Here is a 26,854-nt window from a genome sequence, read left to right on the forward strand (position 1 = left end):
TTTTAGAGAGACTAGATTGTTTAGGAGTTAAGTTTTGCTATCTAAACTTTTTTCAAGAGTTAATTGATAGGATAGAATGCTTTTGGTAAAAATGGAGATGCAGGATCTTCCTACAGGAATATTTGGCCTTTCAAATGCTTATATTGGGTGCAAGCTATAAAAGCTGAAAGATATGAGTTAGTCTTACCTGAGTCCTTTTCTATAGACTGGGTAACTATGTTACACAACAAATGTTAAACTGTGGTTACCTGCCTAATCAAGGTTTGGGAAAGCAAATTCAGGACTAAATTAGAGTTCGCTGCAGTTACCCCTAGAAAAGGAAAAACAGATCTAATATATTTTTAATTGGCAAGCCTGCACACCATTCAGAAAACATTATTTGAAAATGTAATGTCCTATTTTAGTTAATCAGATTCAGAAAAAATCTTGGCCACTCAATAGCTAGTGCAGGAGCAATTGCAAGCTTGTCACATTATTGCTTCACCTTTGTGAAGGGTTGAGGCTGTGGAATTTACAGCCTGGTTTATTGCTTCAGTTGCCATTCCAAAGAGTTATTATAGATTTTCAAACATCATTTCCATACATTCCTTTGCATCTGGCTTGTCTGCTTGTGTCTTTGAAGAGCCCCTTGAGACAATGGGTGTCTTTGGAAACCATTGCCTCAGAGAATGGCTGATGGTCTATTATTATCTATTATTATTTTACTGCTGCCTCAATGGCAGGAAGCTAAAACTTAAAACCCTCAATGTTTACTTGCCAAATAATTGGGTTATTAGTCTTCCTAGCCAGATTGTGGCACAGAAAGTTCATTAAGAAAATTTACTTTTCAAAAACCATCAGATGTTGGCTGAATAAATAACTCTCATTAAGCTCAGCACAGGAGATACCAAACATTAGTTTTCTGTTCTCCAAAAATGCAAATTCTAGTCTCTCTGCAGTTAATTGAGAGGTAAAAAGTTTTGCAGAGAATATAGAGAAAGCAGTCAGTTAGAAGAGATATTATATATCCAGCCCAACCTGTTTTGAACCCCTTTGTGACTATGGAAGACTCAACCTGTGTCTAGTCAGATTCCAGCATCCACATCTCGGCTTAGGCTCCCTGCTCACTTGATACACACAGTGAGGTGACTTGAATCTGATGATGGTGTACCACCACCCCTCATCCACCCACAGACCCCTTTGGGGTTCCGAGACTTGGGAGTGGTTCTCAGAGGTCTGGGTCCAAACTCTTTGGCTAGTGATAACCCTGGATATAGAAAGGGGGTGAGGTGGGATTTACGTTGGCAGGATCATATCTGTCCAGGAGAGCTAGCTGCCTTGCCCTGAGATATTGAGACAGCCCAGAATCTGGGTAGCCTGTCTCCAACCCTGTCTTTCTGTATTTAACACTGGGAGGTGGAAGTTGGGAGGGCTGTCTGGAATGGTGAATGCTCCGGAGCCTAAAGGAAAACATAGGGGTCTGAGAATGGTCTAGTGTACATGGACAGGCTGGACAAGTTCCCCAAGAGCACCCAGAGGCAGGCCTGGGTCCAGATCGCTGTGTAGCGAAATCTCAGTGTTGACCCTGTCCAACCTAAGATGTCTGCCAGCCATCCTTCCCGCACTGAGGACCTGGGCGGCCGGGCTCCCGAGTCCAGGGAGCCAAAGCCTGAGTCCTCTGCCCTGTCCTCCTGTCATCTGGATGCTGCTGGCCTCCAAACTCTTCCGGGGTCAAGAAGAGCTCAGGGTCAAGAAGCTCTCAGGAGACCCGAATCCTTTCTGTGCAGCCAGGAAAAGAACTGCTCCAGAGCAGGCGAGCAGTCCTGCCACCATGTTCAGAAATGCGCAGGGACCTGCCCATGGAAGCCTCAGAAAGATTCTGTGTGATGTCATTACTACACCGCCAATGCCAACTGCTGGTCAGCATGGGACCTCTCCCTCCGCCCTTCGTTTGGCCAAAAACACCAATGGGCTGCAAAAAGCCAACAACATGACTGACTAGCAGTAGGTCTTCTTCTGCAGCGATGGGGCTTTATGCAGGTCACTGGGGATACTTTAGGAATGATTCTGTGCCTTCTTGTGTGTGTGTGCACACATGAGTGCGCACCTCTGCCTGTGGGTGCACAGGGACATTCTAGAACAAGCTGGGTGCGGACTGTCTAACATTCAGGAGAATCCAGGGTGCTGAAGCGTCCTGGGACAGTGGGGGAGCACTGCAGACAGAGAGAAAGACTGGATAACAGGAGCAACTTAATCTCAGGACACCAGCCAATCCTTGCTGTGGCCCCCGGGGGCCTGAGCAGCTGCTTGCAGGGGAGCCTAGGAGAGCCATATGGAACCACCGGGCCAATCTGAAAAATAGGGGCAGAGCCTCAGAACGAAACAAACCTCTAAAATGAGGACCAAGACCTGAACCCCCACCACATTCAGTTAGCAGCCAAGCCAGCACAACTAGGACCCGTTCAGTGATCCAGCCTTTGCCTGCTTGAACCTGCCCCTAAGGATGCCCAGTAAAGCTCACAGCCCTTTCCCTTCTTGAGGGTCCTGACTCTCAGTCTCTGAGCACACTCTAGGTTCTAGGTCAAAGCTGACTGCCAAGAAGGCTCTCCCAGGATGATTCTGGACTGGTAAGGCATCAGGGAGGTGAAAGCAGTCATGGCAGAATCAGGCCAGAGGGGAAGTTGGAACACCGATTGTGGATAGGGAAAAACTTCCTCAGTCAGGAGGAACTAGGCCCAACTCTGGCTTCGCCCCTGGCAACAGGAGGATCTGCAGGGGACCCAGGGAAATGGGTGGGCTGCTTGCTGTGTATGCCTGTGAGGTCCCAGGTTTCCCTGGCCTGAGCCCCTACTCCCATTGGAGAGGACAAGAAGGGTCTCAAAAACCTTCGTCTTCTTACCTGGGAAACACAGGTCAGTATTTCAGGTAGCCCTCAATATGACTTCTGTCAGAAGATGTCCCACAACGTCATCTGATCATCCTCTGGCCTCTGATGACACAGAGGGTCCAGGCTGTACAAATGCACAATCACCATGGCAGGCCTTCTGCTACCCTGAGCTGAAGGGAAGGGCACATCCAAAGAAGAAAGGAATATTCCATCCCAACATGCCCCCTTGACTACCAGACCTTGGCCTTGGGGCCCCATTTCTAATTACCTAATAAGCATCCCCAGGCAGTGAACAGCCAGGCAACCATTAGGAGCTAATTCCAGCTCCCTCACAATCTCTCTCCTCTCCTTAACCCTCCATCCCACCCCCACCTCATCCCATACCATCAGTAACCACCAGACAGCATTCTTGGTACACTTTGCTCTTTGTCCATCTCCAAAATCTCCAAGTCACCATTAGACGTGGACCCTACATTCTGTGTCCTCTCTACAAACACACACACACACACACACACACACACACACACATACACACACACACACACACACCTACCTATGCTCCTCCTCTTTCTGCCTCTAGCTCACAATATATACAGCAACAGCCACAGTTTCCAGGGCAGATGGCAATCTCTCGGTACCAGATGATGTAAACCACATTCCTTTGGAAACTGTCACTATCTAGAAGAAGCCTTCATTCCGGGGCACTGAGAGTCTGCAGAATCCCACCACCTCCCCTACCCCATGCACTGCCTAGGTCTTAAGTCACAGCTGGTGGAGGGAGAGTCCTCTAAGAGCCTCCAAGACACAAGCCTGCCAGTGCTTTTCAATTATCTTTCCTGACCAAGCTGCCTGGAGGCATCTGCTCTTATGCAACCAAGAGAGCTCTATCCAGGCAGGCCTGCTAGGAGGTCTCAGAGGTGCAAGGCTTGGAACCCCAAAACAGAACCTATCCTGCCACCTTGCATATTGTTGTTAAGCAATTGTCTCACCAACCAAGACACAAGGCAGAGAGGGAAGGATTCCTCTGCAAGCCACCTGGGACCTTTGTACACCCTTACTCAGCCTAGCTACTCCCTGGGGATATAGCCTTAAGGGTTTCCTCTTCATCCAAACCTGTCTTTCCCAAACAACACTGATCTCAGGAAATAAGAACTGCTACATTCTGAGGCCTTGCTGGATCTGCTTCTAGGCCCTCGGGTCCTAGGTTCCAAAGCAGGGTTTAGACACAGAAGAAAGAGACTAACAGACACACAAAGTTGCCAGAGGGTGTGTAAGAGATAAGGCAAGGGGTAGACAGAGAGATACACTGGTCTTCTGGTCCTCTAAGATCCTAGACTGTGCATCTGTTAATTAGATAAGCATCTCTGTTCTTCCAGCAAATCCCTGGACAGGGCAGAGACCAGACAGCCAGGTGTCTTTTGACCTTTCACCCTGGCTGATATCCCAGGATTTTAGGGAATGTGAGCTAGTCAGGAGAAGCCAGGAGGAGTATGCTGCCTGCTTGGGTGTCAGGAATCACAGCCACTAGACTATCAAAGCACCAGTCCTGTGTGGTACCCTGCCAGCCCAACCTGTTTTGGACCCCTTTGGGATTATGGCTGACTCAGGTTGTGTCTACTCAGATACACTCTGAGCCCTTGCTGGACCTGCAATCTCCATGAGTTTTATATTACCTTGGTCTACAAAGTGTGTTCCAGGACAGCCAGAACTACACACAGAGACCATGCCTTAAAAGAATAAACAAAAACAGAAAAAGAAGACAAAATAAGAGAAAGAAAGACCTGAAATTTTGTGAGACTTGCCAATGCACACACAAAAATGCCGCAGTTTTGGGGCTTTCTGTTGTCTGACAGAAACATTTGTAATAATAAAAGTTCTTACTTGATACGTTTTGGTAGCTCAACAAGCCATCCACAGGGCAGGCCATGCTTTACCAGCTCAAACTAGCACAGCAACTGCACCTCATTATCCTAGGTTAGGGGAGCCCTGTTTAGATTGAATTTTCTGAATCCTCTCAGACTTCTCAGAGCCCTGTTGCAGGGAAGTGCTTCTGAGTCCCCCAAGAGGCTCTTCCACCAAGGATCTCCTGGTACTGACCATTGCAGAAACCCCCAGGCCAACCCAAGTGGTGTTCCCTTCTCTGCCCAGAGGGGTCCCTGAGCTCTCCAAAGCCCATGGCTCCTAGGTCAGAGTTACAGTCTGCAGAGAAGAGCTCTCACACAAAGACCTCTCTAGCCACCAATTCCTCCCTCATCTTAGAAGGAGTGGGGGGGTATAAACTAACATGGTCCAGACCAGCCTGCCTAGTGGTAGAATCTCAGACTTCTGGAGGGTTGGGATAGCCAGCAGCATTCCCTCAGGGCCATTCCCCTGTCTCTGCATTCTCAGTTGGGAGCAAAGTAGAAAAGGAACAGCAATCCTTTCCCACTGAGTGCTGGCTCTGCCCTGAGGATATGAGACAACTGGGATCTGCCCCAGTGTCTCAAAGGGGCTGGAGTGATGGGCCTGGGAAAGCCACTTGGAGTTTATAGGAGCTCACTTTGCTGGTTTCTGAGAGGCTGTTTTTTGCGATTAAGTTACTGAAGGAACCGTATAAAAAAAAAATAGCCATCCAGGATTCAACTCAGATTCACTGGGAGTCAGAACTCGCCCTAGGCTCCCCGCCCACTTGGTACACACAGTGAGGTGGCTTGAATCTGATGATGGTGGACCACCACCCCCATTCACCCACAGCCCACTGTGTGGTTCCTGAGACTTGGGAGTGTTCCTCACAGGTCTGGGTCCCTACTCTCCAGTTAGAGATGACTCTGAACATATAAAAGTGTCAAGGTTGAGTAAACTAACGTCTGTGCCACTGGACATTTCATGACAGGCCCTGAGAGAGATGAGGTGACCTCTGTCCCTGACAACCATGCCCTCTGTGATGCAGACACTGCCCTGGCAACCTCAGGCCGGAATCTGCTGCTAGACGAGAAGGTGGTAACAGGTGAGGTCCTCCCAGGGATCATGGGTAGCCCAGAGCCCAGGAGTGTCTTGGACCTTGACCCCCAGATTCTTGTGGCTGCAGCTAGGCAGGGAGAGACTCTGTCTGCAGTCGAGGGCTTCGCACCAGAGGCGTTTGTGATACCTAAGAATGTGGAGAAGGCCCATGATGTGAGGATTGAACAGGGCACCATCATGGTAGCATCAGAAGAGAAGTCAGAAGTGGCAATGCACAGGAGTGAGGAGGTGATGAAGGTGGGGCTGAAGCCTGCGTGTAAAGAACTGGAAATGTAGGAGGCTAGTGGAGGAGTGCGGGAGTCGCAGGAGAAGGCAGGGTCTTGGCACCTAAGCATAGATCTTCACACGAACCCGCTGGAGGACTTCCAGGTAGAACTGGACACTGTTTATGCTCAGGCTGACAGGGCCTTCCAACATCTGGAGCAGAAGTTTGGAAAGATGCAGCAAAGGCCCTAAAAACTCGGGGAGCGGAAGTGCAGGCCCACAACGTGAGGATTGAACGGGGCACCATCTTGGTAGCTCAGAAGAGAAGTCAGAAGTGGCAATGCACAGGAGTGAGGAGGTAATGAAAGTGGAGATGAAGCCTGCTGGTGAAGAACTGGAGATGTGGGGGCCTCAGGGAGAACTGAGGGAGTCGCAGGAGAAGGCAGGGCCTTGGCACATTAGCATAGATCTACACTGGAACCCTCTGGAGGACATCCAGTTAGAAATGGACACTGTGAATTCTCAGGCTGACAGGGACTTCAAACATCTGGAGCAGAAGTTTGGGCGGATGCAGCGACACTCTCTGGAATGAAGGAACTACACCATTCAGAATATCCCAGACTTCTGGATGACTGCCTTCAGGAACCACCCTCAGTTATCCGCCATGATTAGGGGTCAGGATGCAGAAATGTTAAGGTACATAACCACTCTGGAGGTGAAGGAACTGAGACATCCTCAGACCGTCTGCAAATTCAAGTGGTTACTGTTTCTTGCTACTTTTGCTTTTGGAGGTTGAATTGTGTCCCTGTCTCTTTCTCCTTTTGGTTTTATTGCTTAGGAGTTTTCCTGTATTTATTAGGATGTAGTTCCCCTCATTGTATTGGGTTTTCCAAATATAATTTGTTGTAGTGCTGGGTTTGTGATCAGATATTGTTTAAATTTAGTTTGGCTTGGAATATCTTAGTCTCTCAATCTATTGCTGGGTATAGCAGCTTGGGGTGGCACCTGTGCTCTCTTAGGGTCTGCATGATGTCTGTCCAGTCTCTACTAGCTTTCATAGTTTCTGTTGAGAAATCGGGTTTGATTCTGATTGGTCTGCAATTATTTGTTACATGACCTTTTTCTCTTACAGCTTTTAGTATTTTTTCTTTGCTTTGGGCATTTGGCATTTTGACTATAATGTGTCTGGAGGAATTTTTTTCTGATCCAACATACTTGGAGCTCTGTAGGCTTGTTTTATGCTCATGGTCATCTCATTCTTAAGAGGAGGGAAGTTTTCTTCTACAAATTTGTTGAAGATATTTACTGTACCAATTAGTTGATATTCTTTGCACACTGCAAGCTACCTGGGACCTTTTTACACCCTTACTCAGCCTAGGTACTCCCAGGGGATATAGCCTTAAGGGTTGCCTCTATATCCAAACCTGTTTTCCCAGACAACCCTGACCTCAAGGAACCAAGAACTGCTACACTTTAGACCTTTCTCGATCTGCCTCTAGGCCCTCAGGGCCTAGGTTCGTAACCAGGGGACAGATAAACAGCAAAAAGGCTAACAGACACACAAAGTAGGAGGCAGAAGAGATAAGGAGAGGTATAGACAGAGAGATACAATGGTCTTCCAGTCCTCTAAGATCATAGACTGTGCATCTGTTAATACAATAGGAATCTCTGTTCCTCCCGCAAGTCTCTGATCAAGGCCAAGAAGAGACGACCAGGTAACTTTTTACCCTCCACACTGGCTGTTCTCCAAAGATGTTAGGGAATGTGAGTGAGTAAGGAGAAGCCAGGAGAATTATGCTGTCTGCTTGGGTGTCAGAAACTACATCCAGGAGGCCATCAAGGCACCAGTCCTGCCAGCCTACCTGTATTGAAACCCTTTGGGATTATGGAAGACTCAGACTGTGTCTACTCAGATTCACAAACTGCCATATCTCAGCTTAGCATCCCGGTCACTTGGTACAAACAGTGAGCTGGCTTGAATCTGATGATGGTGCACTACCAACTCCCATCCACCCACAGACCACTTTGGGGTTCCAGAGACATGGGAGTATTCCTCACAGGTCTGGGTCCCTACACTTCGACTAGAGATAACCCTGAACATAGAAAGGGGGTGAGGTGAAATTTAGGTTGGCAGGGACATATCTGTCCAGGAGAGCTAGCTGCCTTGCCCTGAGATATTGAGACAGCCCAGAAGCTGGGTAGCCTGTCCCCATCCCTGTCTTTCTGTGTTTAAGACTGGGAGGTGGGGGTTGGGAGGGCTGTCTGGAATGGTGAATGCTCCGGAGCCTCAAAGGAAAACACAGGGAACCGAGAAGGGTCTGGTGTACAGGGACAGGCTGGACAAGTTCCCCAAGAGCACCCAGAGGCAGGCCTGGGTACAGATCCCAGTGTAGAGAGATCTCAGTGGTGACCCTGTCCAACCTAAGATGTCTGCCAGCCATCCTTCCAGCCCTTTAAGGGCTTTTAAACCATTTGATATTTCTCGATTGAGAATTCTTTGGTTAGCACTGTTCCCCATTTTTAAATAAGCTTATTTTTTTCTCTGCAATCTAACTTCTTGGGCTTCTTACTCTCCCTCTAGCCAGAAGAGTGCTGTCTGTCTATGTTCTGGGCTCCTAACTTGGATTCGTGTTGTTCGTAGTGGACCTTATTTCAGTTACTCCAGTAGTTTGACTCAGTTTTCCACATAGTCTTATTTATTTGTCAGATAAGTAACTGACTTGGTGTTTGAACCATTGATGTACTTCTCGAGAATAGGATATGTTTTGCAATGTGGCAGCATGGTGATATGGGAGGGTGTGTTTTTATGGGACTGGGCCCCATGGTACCAAAATAAATAAAATTTATTTGGGGCATTGGAAGGGGATGAGAAGGGAGTGGAGGCAGAATAAGAACAGGCAGAAAGATACAGGAAAGAGAAAGAAGGGAAGAGGCTGTCTGGGAACATGTGGAGAGAGAGTTGGAAGAACAGAGATGGAGGGATAGAAGTGTGGGGGAGATAGTCCATTTCTAGCAACTAGACTAGGAAACTGTTGGGCAGAGCCTATAAGAAATGCTATCAAACTCGATATGCAGGGAGATTTGGAGATTCACATCTGTGACCCTTCTCTCAGAAGGCAGAGGTAGCCAAAACCTGCCAATGTGATATATCCGGATGTCATCTCAAAACCACAATAACAAACACAAAATTCTCCAGGGACACATAGAATAATCTGTAAGTAGAGAATACTGGAGGCTGTAGATTCCATCCCAACATCGCCAATAAAAATAAATAAATGATACCAAAATTTCTATGATAGGTCTGGATGCATGATTTCAAGGAATGACCATGATATGAGAAACATTAATACTTCCCACTGGAAAATGTGACAAGCCAGAAGTGCAGAAGTATGCAGACTTAATGCATGTCTTTTGCCTCATGAGACTTTGAATTAAATATAACCAGCCAACAAAGAAAGAATTCTTAGCATGTGCAAGGCCTTGGTTCTAATCTAAGCCCACTAACCCCTTTTAAAGACATTTTTGTTTGTTTATTTGTGGTTTGCTCCCTGAGAAATGGTCTCCTATACTTGAAGATGGCAAGGAACTCACTATCAAACCTAGATTGACTTCAAAACTCTCATCTTCCTGCCTCCACCTTTAAGTTGCCAGAATTAGAGGCACACTTTCTGCCTTGAGGTAGTCTGTTATTTTTGGGGTAAGGTAAGACCAATAGTTCAGGGTATGACAATTTTTTGAGAATAAAACTTGTGTTTCAAAGGTTCTAAGAAAGAAGCTACCACACTAGGAAGAGCTGGGGTAGGGAGTGGGTATAAAGAAAGAATAGGTTAGGGGGTTGGAGAAACAGACTTGCTGTGATTTCCACAGGTAGGAAAGGGGCAAGGCCATGTATCCAGGCTGAAGATTGGGTAATCTGAATGATTTCCAGGAGTGAGTCCTGCTTTATCTAGTAACTAGCCTTGGGGAGGTTATACTGGAAAGTAGTACTGAGGGGGTGGGGTAGGGGTGGTGGAGTTGAATACTAGTTTTCAGGTGAAAGACAATAGCCCAAGCAGTTGTTTACTATCTCTTGGCTTTAGTTAGGGCTGAGTCTCTGAGATCAGCCAAACCACAAAGGTCAATGCATCAGAATTACAACAGAAAAATAGCCCTGATTAATATAGGGTTAGGCATTCCTCTATTCCTTAATTCTTAAATTCCTTGAAAAGTGTTTTCCTAATTTGTTTTCCTTCCTGATTTCTGATTTCAAAATATCTTTTGAAACCAGATGCACCATAGAGAATAAAAGAGTAAAGGAACTTAAATCCCAGAGTCTCAGACAAGCCTAGAGGTGAACTATTTATCTATTGAATCAGGAGTCTTTGAAATTCAGGTCCCAAGACCTCTCATAAAATCTCCATTGCATTCCTGCAGAAGAACCCTAGAGGGAGATCAAAAGGCTAGGGCCACAGTTATACCTCTTTGCAGGTGGGAAGATTAATGAAGTGTCACAAATGAAATTTCTCCATGGAGACTGCTGGGCTGGGATTTCAGCTCTTCCCAGCTCTTTGGAAGCCCTTTCCCTATTCCTCTTTGTTTTTCTGCTCTTTCACTGTAGGGTGTAATGGGCATTCAAAAGTCCAAGTCTATTTTCTTTTGGGGGGTCGGTTTGGGAGAGGTTGTAAGAAGCCTTCAATGTTCTCAGCATTATTCAACACCTCCAGACACCTTAGAGAGACTGACATAAACCGAATGATTTTGTCAAAGTGAATGTTTAAAACGCGTCCACTGTGGTATTAGTGTGGCCCTGCCTCTGCAATTTAAAAAACAAAACATTGAAAACAAAACTAAACTAAATTATAAAGTTAAGTTATTCTCTACCAGTGCATCCAACCAGGTGGAAGAATTCCCTCTGAAGGCTGCCAAATTCTGTATAACCCTAAGTCTCAAAATGTGGAAAAGGCAAAACCACTGAAGCAGCTGCCTGGCATCAGTGCGAAGCAATCGCAGAGAGCTCAGGGGATTTCACAACACTGACCCTACTCTCTCCTACTTAATAATACTGAGAATTTCATTAGGTGTTTGTCTAAACCTATAGACTGTACTTCTATAGAGTGAGGCCTGAGGGCCTTGCTCAGTGGTAAAGCTTTGACCTGCATGCCTGTGGGGGCGGGGTGGGTCTGACATCCTTCTCAGGAATAGCAAAAAGGCAAAACAAAATAAACCAACGCTAATGTAATCTATAGGAATTGAAAATGGAAATAGAAAGATTAAAGAAATCACAAAAAAGGGACAACCCTGGAAGTCACAATTATGCTCATACCTAAACCACACAGACTCTACAAATAAAGAAAACTTCAGACCAATCTCTTTCATAAAGTTCGACGCAAAAATACTCAATAAAAGTTTTGCAAACTGAATCCAACAACACATCAAAACAAACATTCATCATGATGAAGTAGGCTTCATCCCAGGGCTGTGGGATTGGTTCAATATACAGAAATCCATCAATGTAATCCACCATATAAACAAAGTCAAAGAAAAAAACCACATGGTCATCTCACTAGATTCTGAGAAAGCATTTGACAAAATTCAACATGCCTTTATGTTAAAAGTCTTGGATAGAACAGGAATCTAGGCCCTATACATAAACATAATGAAAGAATATACAGCAAACCAATAGCCAACATCAAACCTGAAGGTGAGAAACTTGAAGCAATCCCACTAAAATCAGGGAATGGACAAGGCTGCCCACTCTCTAGCTTCCTATTCAATATAGTCCTAGAAGTCCTGGCCAGAGCAATGAGACAACAAAAGGAGATCAAAGGGATACAAATCAGAAAGAAAGAAGTCAAAATATCACTATTTGCTAATGACATAATAGTATATCTAAGTAACCGCAAAGTTCCCACCAGAAATCCTACAGGTGATAATTTCAGCAAAGTGGCTGGTCATAAAGTTAATTATTTCAAACAAATCAGAAACATTCCTGTATTCAAAAGATAAACATGCTGAGAAAGAAATTAGGTCAAATAGAGGAGCAGAAAAGATCATTCAGAGACTGCTCACCTGAGGATCCACCCCATATCTAGCCACCAAACCCAAGCACTATTGCTGATGCCAAGAAGTTCTTACTGGTAGGAACCAGATAGAGATGTCTCATCAGGGGTTCTGCCAGAGTCATACAGATACAGTGAGTATGCTTGAAACTAACCATCGGACTGAATATGGGGACCCAACTGAAGATAGTAAAGAAAGGACTGAAGGAGCTGAAAGTGTTTGCAACCTCATGGGAAGAACAAGATTATCAACCAACATAACCCACCACAATTCCCAGGGACTGAAATCCTACCCTTTGAGGACACATTGAGATATCAACTCATGGATCCAGTTGCATATGCAGCAGAAGATAGCAGTGTCTGGCATCAGTGTCAGAAGAGGCCTTTGGTCCAGGGAGGGCATGTTTCCCAATGTAGGGGAATGTCAGGCTAATGGGGTGGAGAGGGTGATTAGGAGGGAGTGTACTTTTGTGGAGAAAAGTGGAAGTGGAGGGGGATGGAAGCAGTGCGGGGAAAGGGGTTTGCATTTCAAATGTAAATACAGTGAGTGTCTAAAAAATCATTAATAATAAAACTGACTGGTCATTTTATATGGTCCATCTTTCGATAAGATATTTTTACATCCTAATGGTTATCTCTAGGCTGATCTTTGGATGGGGGGTTTTATGGTCTAATTTCATGGAACTACTGGCTTAGGAGGGGCAGGATCTTTTGGTCAGTTCCTGGAATGAATGACTATTCTTCAGGTCAGGCCTAGTCCTGAAATGGAGTGTATGTTGTCCTCTCTGTAGTGTGTAGCTTTTCTACCCTGCTTTAAGCTCTGGGTAGACTGCACTTCCAGCCCCTGTCCAGAGAATATTGGATCCACAGATGAAAGACACACACACATACCGACACACACTTATTTTTATATTTCTTTCGTTCAATGGTTGTGCTCATGTAGGCCTTTCTCGGTTAGTGTGCCCTTCATTTCACCCCCAGCTCAGCATCCTAAATCTGTCCTCAGCTTAGTTATGTCTCTAATCTCCCAGCTGGAGAATTGGCCACTCCACCTAAGATCTCACATAGCTGGTCACCTTTTCTCTATGGAAGATGGAGAAATCTCCCTTCTTCCCTGTGTCTGCTCACCTACTAAGGGCAAACTAGAAATCCCACCTTTCTTTCCAGTTCATTGGCTACTATCATCTTTACTGATAGATCAAGAACCAGAGAACAGGATCTTTAGGGTTCATATGCTGATTTTCAATCAAAACATCAGAAGCAACCCAATATACTCTCACTGTGCAATATTTATAAGAGGAGGGTTGTATGTGTGGTGTCAGGAATATATGGAAAATTTTGTCTTACTTATATTTCCTTTGCTGTGATAAACATCGCAACTAAAGTCATCCTGAAGAGAAAGGTGTTTACTTGAGTTTATATTTCTATGGTTATAGTTTATCACTGAAAAAAGTCAGGGTGGGAATTCAAGCCTTTAACCTGGTTGAGCTCAGCCAGCAGGAGCTGATGCTGAGGCCATGGAGGAGTGCTGCTTGCTCTGCTCCTTCTCCTGGCTTGCTCAGTGGGACTTCTTACAGCACTCAGGACCACCTAGGGTTCATTTTGTATCCTATGGGACAAGAGGCCCTGGCTGTACATCCTTTTGTTGAATACAATGAGAGGCATGAGCTTCACATCCAGCAGACCGAGGCTACATGGTGCTTCTGTATCCCCAAAGTGCTCACAGAGAAATATCCAGTCCCAATTGTCAACTCTTCAGCGGTTAAGCATTTCTCATCACTGGCCAGTTGGACTTTCCCATTTCAGGGTCTGCACATTAAACAGAACTGAAAAAAAAAATTAAAGATGAAGGAAAAAAGAAAGAAAAAGAGGAGGCAGTGGATAATATGCTTTTTGGAAAAAACACCTTTTGAATATTATATTCTACTTATGAGCTACTTACTCTCATTCAAGGAGATCTGGTAAACTAGAGTGAATATTTACACTTAACATTTACTTGTACTTGAGTTTGTGAGTTAGTCCCACACCTCCAATTCAGCCCTCAAAGTTCAAACCTACTACAAATGATTTTATATACTATTAGAGAAAATGGAGGAAATGCAGGTCACTGTTGGAAGCCGTTTGCACTGCACCCAAAGATGGCGCCGGCTTCCCCGCAATAACTCAGCAAACAGAGCCATTGCCCAGCCCAAGAGACATAGTACTCATGTACAGCAAAAGTCACAGCCCACTCTGGGGGCATACTATTGATATACTGGTGGGCATACCAATCAGGTAGTAACACAAGTCTCTTGGGCATATATAAGCAGTGATTTTTTTCTTCCACGTGGTCCCCTGCTCATAATACTGTACAATAAAGGTTGTTCGCAGAAGAATCCTGTTGTTGCACGTTGTTCCTGCTGGCGGGATATGGGGCGCGGGACAGGTCACCATTGGCTTACCAGTATGTTTAAGAAGCACAAAGGAGACTCAAGGCAGGCACGGGGAAACCAAAGTGGAAAGAGTTAAGTTTAAGACCATTCCTGAGCTACAGAGAGAGAGATCCAACTCAAAAGCAAAACAATGTGCTGGAGAGATGTTCAGACATTAACACTATTTTCAAGGGCTGGAGAGATGGCTCAGAGGTTAAGAGCACTGACTGAGCTTCTAGATGTCCTGAATTAAATTCCCAGCAACCACATGGTGGCTCACAACCATCTGTCATGACATCTGATGCCTTTGTGTGTATTACTCACATGAAGATCCCCTTATAAAAGTAGCAAATGCGCAGACCTGTTGGATGTAATCAAAATATTCTTAAATGTACAAAATATAATCATGTAGAAAAAAAGAGTGTAAAAAGAAACTGATTTTAAGAATACAAGCATGGAAAAAGCTTCTAGTACATTCTCCACAGCCAGTTACTTGAGCAGATTTTCAGCACTAAAAAGTAAGCAAAGAACACTCTTTTATCCTAAGCATCAGAGTAAAGTTCTCCAGAAAGTACTGCTAGAACTTGGAAAGCAAAATGAAGAGCTGATAGTCTTTCTATCTATACATCTAAGCAAGTCTCAAGAGGTGGATATCTCAGGAGGAAAAAGATACATAGATAATGCAAAGCAAGCCGGAATGTCCAGGGCAGGATACTGGGGGAATAGAGCAAAAGGTGGGCTGTGAGCATGTTCCGGGGTGCTGAAGAGATCCAGAGCTAGGGGAAAGAGGAGATGCTTGTTTACTAAAATGCTTTCTCCAAAGGCTTTCATGAATAATTAGTCTCAATAATCAAAACTAAAAGTGCTTTGAATGACCAAGACTTCTGAAACCATGTGCATTTCACCTGGGACTAGCTGACTTGTTAATCATGCACCTCGAGGAAGGTTGGTTCTATTCACATGGGTTATTTTACACCCTCTTCATGCCTCTGCCCATCAACCAGGCAAACATGGTCATGACCATTTTGGGTTTGACTTCCACGAGGTCTTCAGGGAGACCATATACTCTGGCTCCAATTCTTCTAGCCATCATCATTGCATATCTAGTTTTAGAGAAAACAAAAATCCAGATGAGTTTTTTTTTCCCATAAAAAACATCTGTGCACTCTTTTTTTTTTTAATCTTATGTGCTCTAGAGTTGTGTCTTCATGTATTCCTGTGTGAGGGTATTGGATACTCTAGAATTGAAGCTATGGTTGCTGGGATTTGAACTCAAGACCTATGGAAGAACAGGCAATGCTCTTAACCACTGAGCCATCTCCCCAGCTCAAGAACACATTTAAGAGATGTACCTCCTCTTCTATAACCTGATGGTTGGGAAGCAAAATTTCGGTATTGAATGTAGTCCTCAGAGCTAGACATGGTGACACATGCTCCTAACCCTATAATCACAGCACTGTTGGGTAGAAGGTGATAAAAAAGAAACCCTGTAAATTTGAAAGCAGTCAGGAGTACACAGTGACACTTTGTCTCAGAAAACGCAAAGTACAAATGAATAAATCTCACTGATTTTTATCTTATACTGAATCAAAGCATGAGATTTATTTTATGTGTATTAGTTTCTCGCTTCGTGTATGTTTCTGCACAACGTGCTTTCCTGATGGCTGAAGATGTCAGAAGAGGACATCAGCTTTCCTGGATGTTGAGGTGCCACAATGCGGATGCTGGGAATGGACCCCACATTGTCTGTAAGAACTACAAGTGCTCTTAACAGTTGAGGCCCTGTCTCTTCAGCATCAAGTTATACTAAATTTCTATACTTTATTATTTTGGATTTTATATGCTTACTTCTTCTATATAAGAAATGAAAAGGAAAGCACTGAGTTCATATAAAAATGAAATTGTTGCCTAGGCATGATGGCATATGCCTTTTAATTCCAGCACTCGGAAGGGAGAGGCGAGGACCTCTCTGAGTCTGAGGCCAGCCTGGTCTACAGAGAGATCAAAACAGCCAGGAGTAAACAGAGAAACTTTGTCCTGAAAAACAAACAGATATTCATCCTATCTCCACAACCAAATATGTGTAAGTGTGAGTGTGTGTGTGTTTAATTAGCCAGGTTGAATATACAATCAATTATAAAATTTTCTGTGCAGTGTAAAGAGAAAACAAGATCTTAAAATATGTGTAAACATTTGAACCTTTTAAGGTAAATATTAGGTTTTTGTGGGGTATGATGAACTGAAAATCAGGATGAAAACAAAGGGCCGGACTTGAGAGTCAAAAAGATGTATAATAAACAGTCATGTAGATAAACAAATAATAATTTTGGTAATGAATACATAGCTTTTATAGGTAGGAAATGGTAGATAATAGGAAAATGGTGATGAGAGGAAATATTGTTAGGATACAAACCACTGTATGTAAGCAAACAACAGTCTGGTCGAGAAGCCAAGGGCTGGAGGGAAGCAGGAGTGCTCCATTATGTGTATTCCTGGACTATTTAAGAAGCTTAAATTAGGGCTGGAGAGATGGTTCAATGGTTAGGATCACTGGCTGCTCTTCCAGAGGTCCTGAGTTCAAATCCCAGCAATCACATTGTGGCTCACAACCATCTGTGACCAGAACATATCCCATCTTCTGGTGAGTCTGAAGACAGCTACAGTGTACTCATATACATAAAATAAGTAAACAAATCTTCAAAAAAAGAAACTGAAGTATCTATTCGCTAGGGTAACCCGAAGATACTTACAATACTGACCTCAAGGAAACAAGAACTGCTATACTCTGATTCCTTGCTGGACCTGTTTATAGGGCCTCAGAGCCTAGTTTCCTAACCCTGTGACTGAAACAAATTACCCGGGAAACACAGGTCGGTATCTCAGGTAGCCCTCAATATGACTTCTGTCAGAAGATGTCCCACAATGTCATCTAGTCATCCTTTGGCTTCTGATGCCACAGAGGGACCAGGCTGCACAAATGCACAATCTCCATAGCAGGCTTCCAACTACCCTGAGCTGAATGGAAGGACACGTCCAAAGAAGAATGGAATATTCCACCCCAACATGCACCCTTGACTACCAGGCCCTGGTCTTGGGGCCCCAATTCTAAGAACCTACTAAGCATCCCCATGCAGTGAGCAGCCAGGCAACCCTTAAGAGCTAATTCCAGCTCCCTCACAATCTCCTCTCAATAACCCTCCATCCCAACCCTCAGCACATACCATCAGTAACCACCAGGCCACACTCTGGTGACACTTACCTCTCTGTCCCTCTCCCAAAATCCCCAAGTCACAGGTGGATCCTTCTTTCTGTGCCCCCCCCCAATCTCTCTGCAAACACAAACACACACACACACACACACACACACACACACACCTACCTATGCTCCTCCTCTTTCTGCCTCTAATCACCATTATATACAACAACAGCCACAGTTTCCAGGGCAGATGGCAATCTCTGGATACCAGATGATGTAAACCACATTCCTTTGGAAACTGTCACTATCAATGAGAAGCCTTCATTCAGGGGCACTGAGAGTCTGCAGAGGTCCACCACCTTCCATACCCCATGCACTGCCTAGGTCTTAAGTCACAGCTGGAGGAGGGAGAGTCCTCTAAGAGCCTCTAAGACACAAGGCTGCCAGTGCTTTTCAATTATCTTTCCTGACCAAGATGCCTGGATGCTTCTGTTCTGATGCAACCACGAAAGCTCTATCCAGGCAGGCCTGCTCTGAGTTCTCAGAGTTGAAAAGCCCGGAACCCCAAAACAGGACCTGTCGTGCCACCCTACATATTGTTTTTAAGCAATTGTTTCATCCACCAAGATAAAGACAGAGCAGGAATGATTCCTCTGCAAGCCACCTGGGACCTTTGTACACCCTTACTCAGCCTAGCTACTCCCTGGGGATATAGCCTTAAGGGTTGCCTCTATATTCACACCTGTCCTTGCCAGACAACACTGATCTCAAGGAAATAAGAACTGCTTCACTCTGAGTCCTTGCTGTATCTGCTTCTAGGCCCTCCGGGCCTAGGTTCCTAACCCTGGGACAGACACAAATAAAGGGACAGACACACAAAGTGGGTTGAGGGAGAGAAAGGCAAAGGATAGACAGAGATACAATGGTCTTCTGGTCCTCTATTATTTTAGACTGTGCATCTGTTAATTAGATAAGCATCTCTGTTCCTCCAACAAATCCCTGGACAGGGCCGAGAGCAGATGGCCAGGTGTCTTTGACCCTTCACCCTGGCTGATATCCCAGGATGTTAGGGTGTGTGAGCTAGTCAGGAGAAGCCAGGAGGAGTATGCTGCCTGCTTGGGTGTCAGGAATCACAGCCAGGAGGCCATCAAGGCACCAGTCCTGGGTGGTACCCTGCCAGCCCAACCAGTTTTGAACCCCTTTGGGATTATGGAAGACTCAGCTTGTGTCTACTCAGATTCCAGCAGCCACATCTTGGCTTAGGCTCCCTGCTCACTTGGTACACAATGAGGTGACTTGAATCTGATGATGGTGTACCACCACCCCTCATTCACCCACAGACCACTTTGGGGTTCACGAGACTTTGGAGTATTCCTCACAGGTCTGGGTCCAAACACTTCGGGTAGAGATAACCCTGAACATAGAAAGGGGTTGAGGTGGGATTTAGGTTGGCAGGGATATATCTGTCCAGGAGAGCTAGCTGCCTTGCCCTGAGATATTGAGACAGCCCAGAAGCTGGGTAGCCTGTCCCCAACCCTGTCTTTCTGTGTTTAACACTGTGAGGTGGGGGTTGGGAGGGCTGTCTGGAATGGTGAATGCTCCCGTGCCTCAAGGAAAACACAGGGGACCGAGAAAGGTCTGGTGTACAGGTTCAGGCTGAACAAGTTCCCCAAGAGCACCCAGAGGCAGGCCTTGGTACAGATCGATGTGTAGTGAAATCTCAGTGGTCACCCTGTCAAACCTAAGATGTCTGCCAGCTCTGGTGGTATCTCTCTGTACACCAGTGTTCAAGAGGCAGAAAAAGAATCACAATAATGTTGAGGCTAGCCTTGCCAAAACAGTGATGTACAATACAGCCTGGGCTACATAGGGAGACCTTATCTCAAAACATGAGAGACAACAGGACCTGGAGACATCCTGTAATTTCCGTCTCCAATAAAAGGGGATAAAAATCTCTGAAGCCATCCCATCTCCCTGAATGTAGTTACCTTGAGGTCAGCACTGAAGTTGTTGATCTTTTGCCAGCCTGAGTTTTCCAGATGGAAGTTGTCCCGTCTCTGGATAAGCACACAGCACCATTAACCACTGAGACATCTCTCCAGCACCAAAAGTTAAACAGAGTAGAAGAAGGTAAGCTTTCTATTCTGGTTTAATAATGTGAACGAAGGAGAATCCTTAAATACTGTCTCTATCCTGATGTTCACAATTTGCGTTCTTCCAAATTCTCCTGACTTCACTCTGTAGTCTTAAGTTTTTATGTCCACTAGGAACAAGTCTGACAATTCACTAAACATTCTTTAAAGCACACAGAATGTGCTATTTTTATGAGAGGAGCACACAAGTGGAGGTTAGAGAACAGAATTGAGGAGTTCGTTCTCTTCCACCTTTCCATGTGCTCTGGAGAGAAAATTCAGTTCAGCAGCCTTGGTAAGAAATGCTTTACCCCCTGTGGCTCCCTTCAGGGTCATGTATCTTTGCTAAATGCCTTCAGAACTTCCCTTTAAGCATAAACCAAAGAATTGCTGAACAGAACCTAACCCACGTCAAAGGCTTTTAGTGCTGCTGACTCATAGACACTGTCATTGTCCTCCCTGGAGGTCACCTTAAGCTGAAGTTCACCAAGTAGAGCAGTGCAGTCTGGGACCCTCTAGCCCATGCAGTACCAAGGAAGATTCAGCAAAGCTCTTTGGTCATGAAGCCACTAAGACAAAGGGACATTTTTGTTGTTGGTTTGTTAGATCTAACAGCCTCTGCCTTCTGAACTGCTGGGATTTCATAGGTGCCCTAAGCACAGCCAAAAATGGACTTTCTGTAAGGAATATTGTTATCCATTATCACAGTCAGATCATCCCATTGCTATTGTCAAATCCCATCTTTATAAACATATCTTAGCTTTTTAAAAATCAAATTTCCTCTAGTTTGTTTCTCTTGTTTTGCAGGTGTATGCCTGTGGTTTTGTGTGTTGTTTTGTTGTATATGAGACCAGGTTTCTCTGTACCTCTGGCTGTTCTCTAGGCCAGGCTGGCCTTGAACTCAAGTTTCCTGTCTCTGCCTCATAAGAGCTGGGCCTAAATGTGTGTGCCACCTTGCACAGCTGTTTACTCAAGTTTTAAGGCTGTGTCGTCCAAAGTTGAAATTTTTTGCTAGACCCAAAATGAGCTACTGTCTCAAAAACAATTCAAAATAGTCAGGCTTGGGGGTACACATTAATAATCCCTGCACTTAGATTAATGCAGGAGAATTGCCTTTCAAAGCCTGCTTGGTTTACAGACTGAGACCCTTGCTCAAAAAAAACCAAAATGAAGAATAAATATAGAGTATGGTCTCAGTAAAAAGCTAGTCTATCTAATTGTGAACTACACTCCAGTTTCTTACAAAAATAGTGGAATTAGAGAGGTGTGCATTTCCTCATACCAAGCACACCAGTCACCACTGCCACACCCAAGCTGGTAGAGCTTCAGAGGAAGACAGAAAGAGCTGGTGTTCTTGTTCTGTGTGCATATGTGAGACACTCTCTCTCTCTCTCTCTTCTCTCTCTCTCTCTCTCTCTCTCTCTCTCTCTCTCTCTCTCTCTCTCTCTCTCACACACACACACAAATACACACACACACACACACAGTGGAATAATACAATAAGACTATCTTTGCGATAAAATAGTCTACCTCTTTCATAATTATGGAAACAGCGCTTTTTCAATGATGTGGAAAGTCTAATTCAATGTGTTAAATGTCTTTCTCTGTGGTGCTGATGACTGAGACTAAGTCCATACTTATCACTGAGCTCTATTCCCAACTCTGCCTTCCAAATATTTCTAAACACATTTCAGCCAAACTCAAATTGTTCCATAACATTTGTCCTGCTCCCTAGTTTAAAACTTTGTTTTCTTTTTTATTTTAAAACAAGATTCATTTATTAAGTATATTGTTCTGCCTGCATGTATGCCTGCACACCAGAAGAGGGCAGCATATCTCATTAGAACAATTTTCTTTTTTATAATTTTTTTTATTGACGAACTTTATTTTACAAAAAGAAAGATAAATGTACAGATTTTAAGAATTTTTGCATAAAACATACGAATACATTTTTGTCATTGCTTTTTTTTTTAAGGGTTGATACTGTGCCTTAAGATCTTACTAGTTACAATGAGCATAATGTACATGTAAAACAGGATCTAGTCTGGAATTAGTCAAAGTTTTCTTGGTGTTTAAGGAGTAAACCTAATGGTATTTTGTTTTCTTTTCTTTTTTTTTTTTTTGAACTTCATACAATCTAAGAGTTGTTTCAGGGGCAGCCCGAGCCTCTGTGGTTAGCATCCCTTTGTCAGTGACTGCATATTATGTCTGCTCTTTTGTGATTAATTATCTCACTCAGGATGATATTCTCTAGATGCATCTATTTTTCTTATGAATTTCATAAGGTTATTATTTCTGATAGCTAAGTAGTAATCCATTGTGTAAATGTACCACCATTTTTGTATCCATTCATCTACTGAAGGACATCTGGGTTCTTTCCAGCTTCTGGCTATTATAAATAGAGCTGCTATGAACATTGGAGTGCATGCGTCTTTGTTGTATATTGGAGTGTCTCTGGGGTAAATGCCCACAAGTGGAATAACTGGGTCTTCAGGTAGTACTATGTCCAATTTCCTGAGGAATCGCCAGACTGACTTCCAGAGTGATTGTACCAGTTTACAACCCCACCAGTAGTGGAGAAGTGTTCCTCTTTCCTTACATCCTTGCCAACATCTGCTGTCATCTGAGTTTTTGATCTTGTTCAATCTGATGGTGTGAGTAGAATCTCAAGGTTGTTTTGATTTGCATTTCCCTGATGGCTAATGATGTTGAGCACTTCCTTAGATGTTTATCAGCCATTCAATATTCCACAATTGAGAACATTTTGTTTACCTCTGTACCCCATGTTTTAATAAGGTTGTTTGATTCTCTGGTGCCTAGCTTCTTGAGTTCCTTGTATACTTTGGATATTAGGCCTCTATCTGATATGGTGTTGGTAAAGATCTTTCCCCACTCTATTGGCTGCCGTTTTGTTTTCTTGACAGTGTCCTTAGTCTTACGGACACTTTGCAATCTCATTAAGTCCATTTGTCAATCTTTGACCTTAGAGAACCAGCCTTTGGTGTTCTGTTCAGGAAATTTACTTCTGTGCTGATGTGTTCAAAGGTTTTCCCCACGTTCTCATCTAATAGTTTCAGGGTACCTGGTTTAATGTGGAGATCTTTGATCCACTTGCACTTGAGCTTTGTACAAGGAGATAAGAAAGGGTCTATTTTCATTCTTCTGCATGCTGAGTGCCAATTGGTCCAACACCATTTGTTGAATAGGCAGTCCTTTTGCCTTTGAATGATTACAGATCCTTTGTCAAAAATCAGGTGACCAAATATGTGAGGGATCATTTCTGGATCTTCTATTCTATTCCTTTGATCCACCTGCCTATGTCTGCACCAGTACCTTGCAATTTTTAGCACAATCGCCTTGTGAGATTATTGAGATTTTTGTTGTCTTTGTTGTTATTAAAGACCAGCCTTAGACCATGTTGATCTGAAAGGATGCATGGGAGTATTTCAATCTTCCTTTATCTATTGAGGCTCATTTTGTTACCAATTATGTAGTCAAATTTCGAGAAGAAGCTGTGTGGCGCTGAGAAGAAAGTGTTCTTTTGTTTTACTATGATATGTTGTATAGATATCTATTAATTCCAGTTCATTCATAACCTCTGTTAGTTTCAGTGTGTCCTTGTTAAGTTTTTCTTACCAGGATCTGTCCATTTGTGGGAGTGGGGTATTGAGGTCTCCCACTATTGTTGTGTAAGGCACAATGAACTTTTTTTGAGCTTTAGTAGGGTTTCTTCTATGAATAGCAGTGCTTTTGCATTTGGAGCATATTTGTTAAGAATTGAGAATTCCTCCTGACAAATTCCCCTTTAAAGGGTAAAAATGTCCTTGCTTATCTTTTATGATAACTTTTGGTTGAAAATCAACTTTTATCAATATTAGAATGGCCACTCCAGCTTGCATCTTGGGGCCATTTACTTAGAAGTTTTTTCCCCAACCATTTACTCTGAGATAGTGCCTGTCTTTGTCTCTGAGATGAGTTTCTAGTATGCAGAAAAATGCTGGGATTTGTTTATGTATCCAGTCTGATAGCCTATATTTTTTTATTGGATAATTGAGTCCATTTATGTTAATAGATATCAAGGATTAGTGGTTGCAGTTTCTTGCTACTTTTGCTGTTGGAGGTGGAACTGTGCCTGTGTCTCTTTCTACTTTTGGTTTTATTGCTTAGGAGTTTTCCTGTATTTATCAGGATGTAGTTCCCCTCGATGTATTGTGTTTTCCACATATAATTTGTTGTAGTTCTGGGTTTGTGGTCAGATATTGTTTAAATTTATTTTTGTCTTGGATTTTCTTATTCTCTCCCTCTCTGGTGATTGAGAGTTTTTCTGGGTATAGCAGCTTGGGGTGGCATCTGTGCTCTCTTAGCTTAAGCATGATATCTGTCCAGGCTCTCCTAGCTTTCATAATTTCTGTTGAGAAATCTGGTGTGATTCTGATTGGTCTGCAATTACATGTTTCATAACCTTTTTCTCTTACTGCTTTTAGTAATTTTTCATTGCTTTGGGCATTTGGCATTTTGACTATAATGTGTCTGGAAGAATTTCTTTCTGGTCCAACCTATTTAAAGTTCGATAGGTTTGTTTCATTCTCATGGTCATCTCATTCTTAAGGGTAGGAAAGTTTTCTTCTACAATTTTGTTGAAGATATTTACTGTACCTATTAGTTGATATACATCGTCCTCTGCAAGCCACCTGGGACCTTTGTACACCCTTACTCAGCCTAGCTACTCCCTGGGGGATATACCCTAAGGGTTGCCTCTACATCCAAACCTATCTTCCTAGAAAACCCTGACCTCAAAGAAATAAGAACTGGTATACTCTGAGACCTGGATGGACCTGCCAGGATGTTAGGGAATGTGAGCTAGCCAGGAGAAGCCAGGAGGAGTATGCTGCCTGCTTGAGTGTCAGGAATCACAGCCAGCAGGCCATCAAGGCACCAGTCCTGGGTGGTACCCTGCCAGTCCAACCTGTTTTGAACCCCTTTGGGATTATGGCAGACTCAGGCTGTGTCTACTCAGATTCCAGCAGCCAAATCTCGGTTTAAGCTTTCTATTCACTTGGTACACACAGTGCTGTGACTTGAATCTGATGATGGTGGACCACCATCGCCCATCCATTCCAAGACCACTGTCGGGTTCTGGAGATCTGGGTGTGTTCCTCACAGGTCTGGGTCCCTACTCTCCAGTTAGAGATGACTCTGAACATATAAAGGTGGTGAGGGTGAGTAAACTGACCTCTGTGCGACCGGACCTGTCATGACAAGCCCGGAGCAGGACAAGGGGACCTCTGTCCATGTCAGCCGGGCCCTGTGTGATGCAAACACTGCCATGGCAACCTCAGGTCAGAGTCGGCTACTAGGCAAGAAGGTGATAACAGGTAAGGGTCTCGCAGGGATCGTGGGGAGCCCAGAGCCCTGGAGTTTCTCGGGCCTTGACCCACAGATGCCAGTGGCCTGAGCAAGACAGTAAGAGACTCTGTCTGTTGTCGAGGGTCTTGCAGCAGCGGCGTTTATGATACTGACAGATGCTGAGAAGGCCCTAGAAACTCAGGGAGCAGAAGCCCAGACCAAGGACGTGAGGATTGAATGGGGCAGCATCGTGGTAGCATCAGAAGAGAAGTCAGAAGTGGCAATGCACAGGACTGAGGAGGTGATGAAGGTTGAGCTGAAGCCTAAGGGTGAAGAACTGGACATGTAGCAGGCTAGTGGAGGAGTGAGAGAGTCCCAGGAGAAGGCAGGGCCTTGGCACGTAAGCAGAGATCTTCACACGAACCCGCTGGAGGACATCCAGGTAGAACTGGACACTGTTTATTCTCAGGGTGACAGGAAATTCCAACATCTAGTTTGGGCGGATGCGGCAACACTTTCTGGAATAAAAGAACTACATCTTTCAGAATATCCCAGACTTCTGGATGACTGCCTTCAGGAACCACCCTCAGTTATCCGCCATGATTAGGGGTCAGGATCCAGAGATGATAAGGTCCATAACCAATCTGGGGGTGAAGGAACTGAGTGAGACATCCTAAGACGAGCTGCAAATTCAAGTTCTTTTTTTCAAAGAAACCTCAACATCAGAAACAAGCTGATTGTCAAGGAATATGAAGTGAGATCATCTGGTTGAGTGGTGTCTCTTTCCACTCCAGTCATATGGTGGAGGGGATATGAGCCCCAGTCCTTTATTCGCAGAAACCAAGTCTTTCTCAGCAGATTCTTCACCTGGTTCTCAGACCACAGCCTTCCAGAATCTGACAGAATCCCGGAGATTATCAAAGAAGACCTGTGGCTAAACCCATTGCAATACTACCTGTCTCGTGAAGGAATCCATAAACCCCGATGTCGCCCACTAAGGGAGCAAGTGGAGATTCCCAGGCCTTTTGCCTTCCAGTCAGGTTAACTTTTACCTTTGAAAATACAACTGAACCGGTCCCTAATCACCTGCACTTCATGGACAGGGCTTGTACCCTTTCTATAGTAACAATGAAACTATACATTAAACTGTGAATCCAGTTTTCAGTGTTACCCACTTACTGCCACCTAGATGTCTTTATCTGTTTACCATTTCAGCATGTGGTTAGCATGCACTATAAAGCTTATAGGCCAACAGAACTAGACACACACTTCCTAATGGTTTATGAAAGAAGGAAAGAGATTGTGATGGGTACTCTAAGTAGGGAAAGGGAGCTGAAAAGGTGTAGAACCAAAATAAGTCAGACAAGATTGGTCTGAGAATGAAGACAGGATGTGTGCTTTCACAGTTTGGTCAGAGGCAATGGGAAGAGTATTTCTCAGAAAAATACTTTCTCTGAGTGTTGAATGTCGCCTAGAAAAATGCTATTTAAAGACATCGTGCCAGTTTTGGTTATGTACCTCTCTGTGTGTGATCTGATGTCAGTGAAAATGTAATGTTGTGCTTATATTTTACTAATATTCAGTAAAATGTGACTTGTTTACTTATGGATAAATTTAAACACTTCTGTTTGCATTAATATGAAACCCTTTGGGAGAACAAT

General features: G+C 44.1%; 1 pseudogene across 1 annotated transcript; it reads left to right on the forward strand.

The window, feature by feature from the left end:
- Window positions 1–5,731: 5,731 nt before the first annotated feature.
- Window positions 5,732–26,238, forward strand: LOC308415087 (testis-specific Y-encoded-like protein 1; annotated as a pseudogene). The gene is made up of 3 exons: window positions 5,732–6,019; window positions 6,325–6,629; window positions 25,688–26,238. The product of its transcript is annotated as a testis-specific Y-encoded-like protein 1 (transcript).
- The last annotated feature ends 616 nt before the right edge of the window (window positions 26,239–26,854 follow it).

Source organism: Micromys minutus (genome assembly GCF_963924665.1).
Source record: "Micromys minutus genome assembly, chromosome: X".
NCBI classification, from domain to species: Eukaryota; Metazoa; Chordata; class Mammalia; order Rodentia; family Muridae; genus Micromys; species Micromys minutus.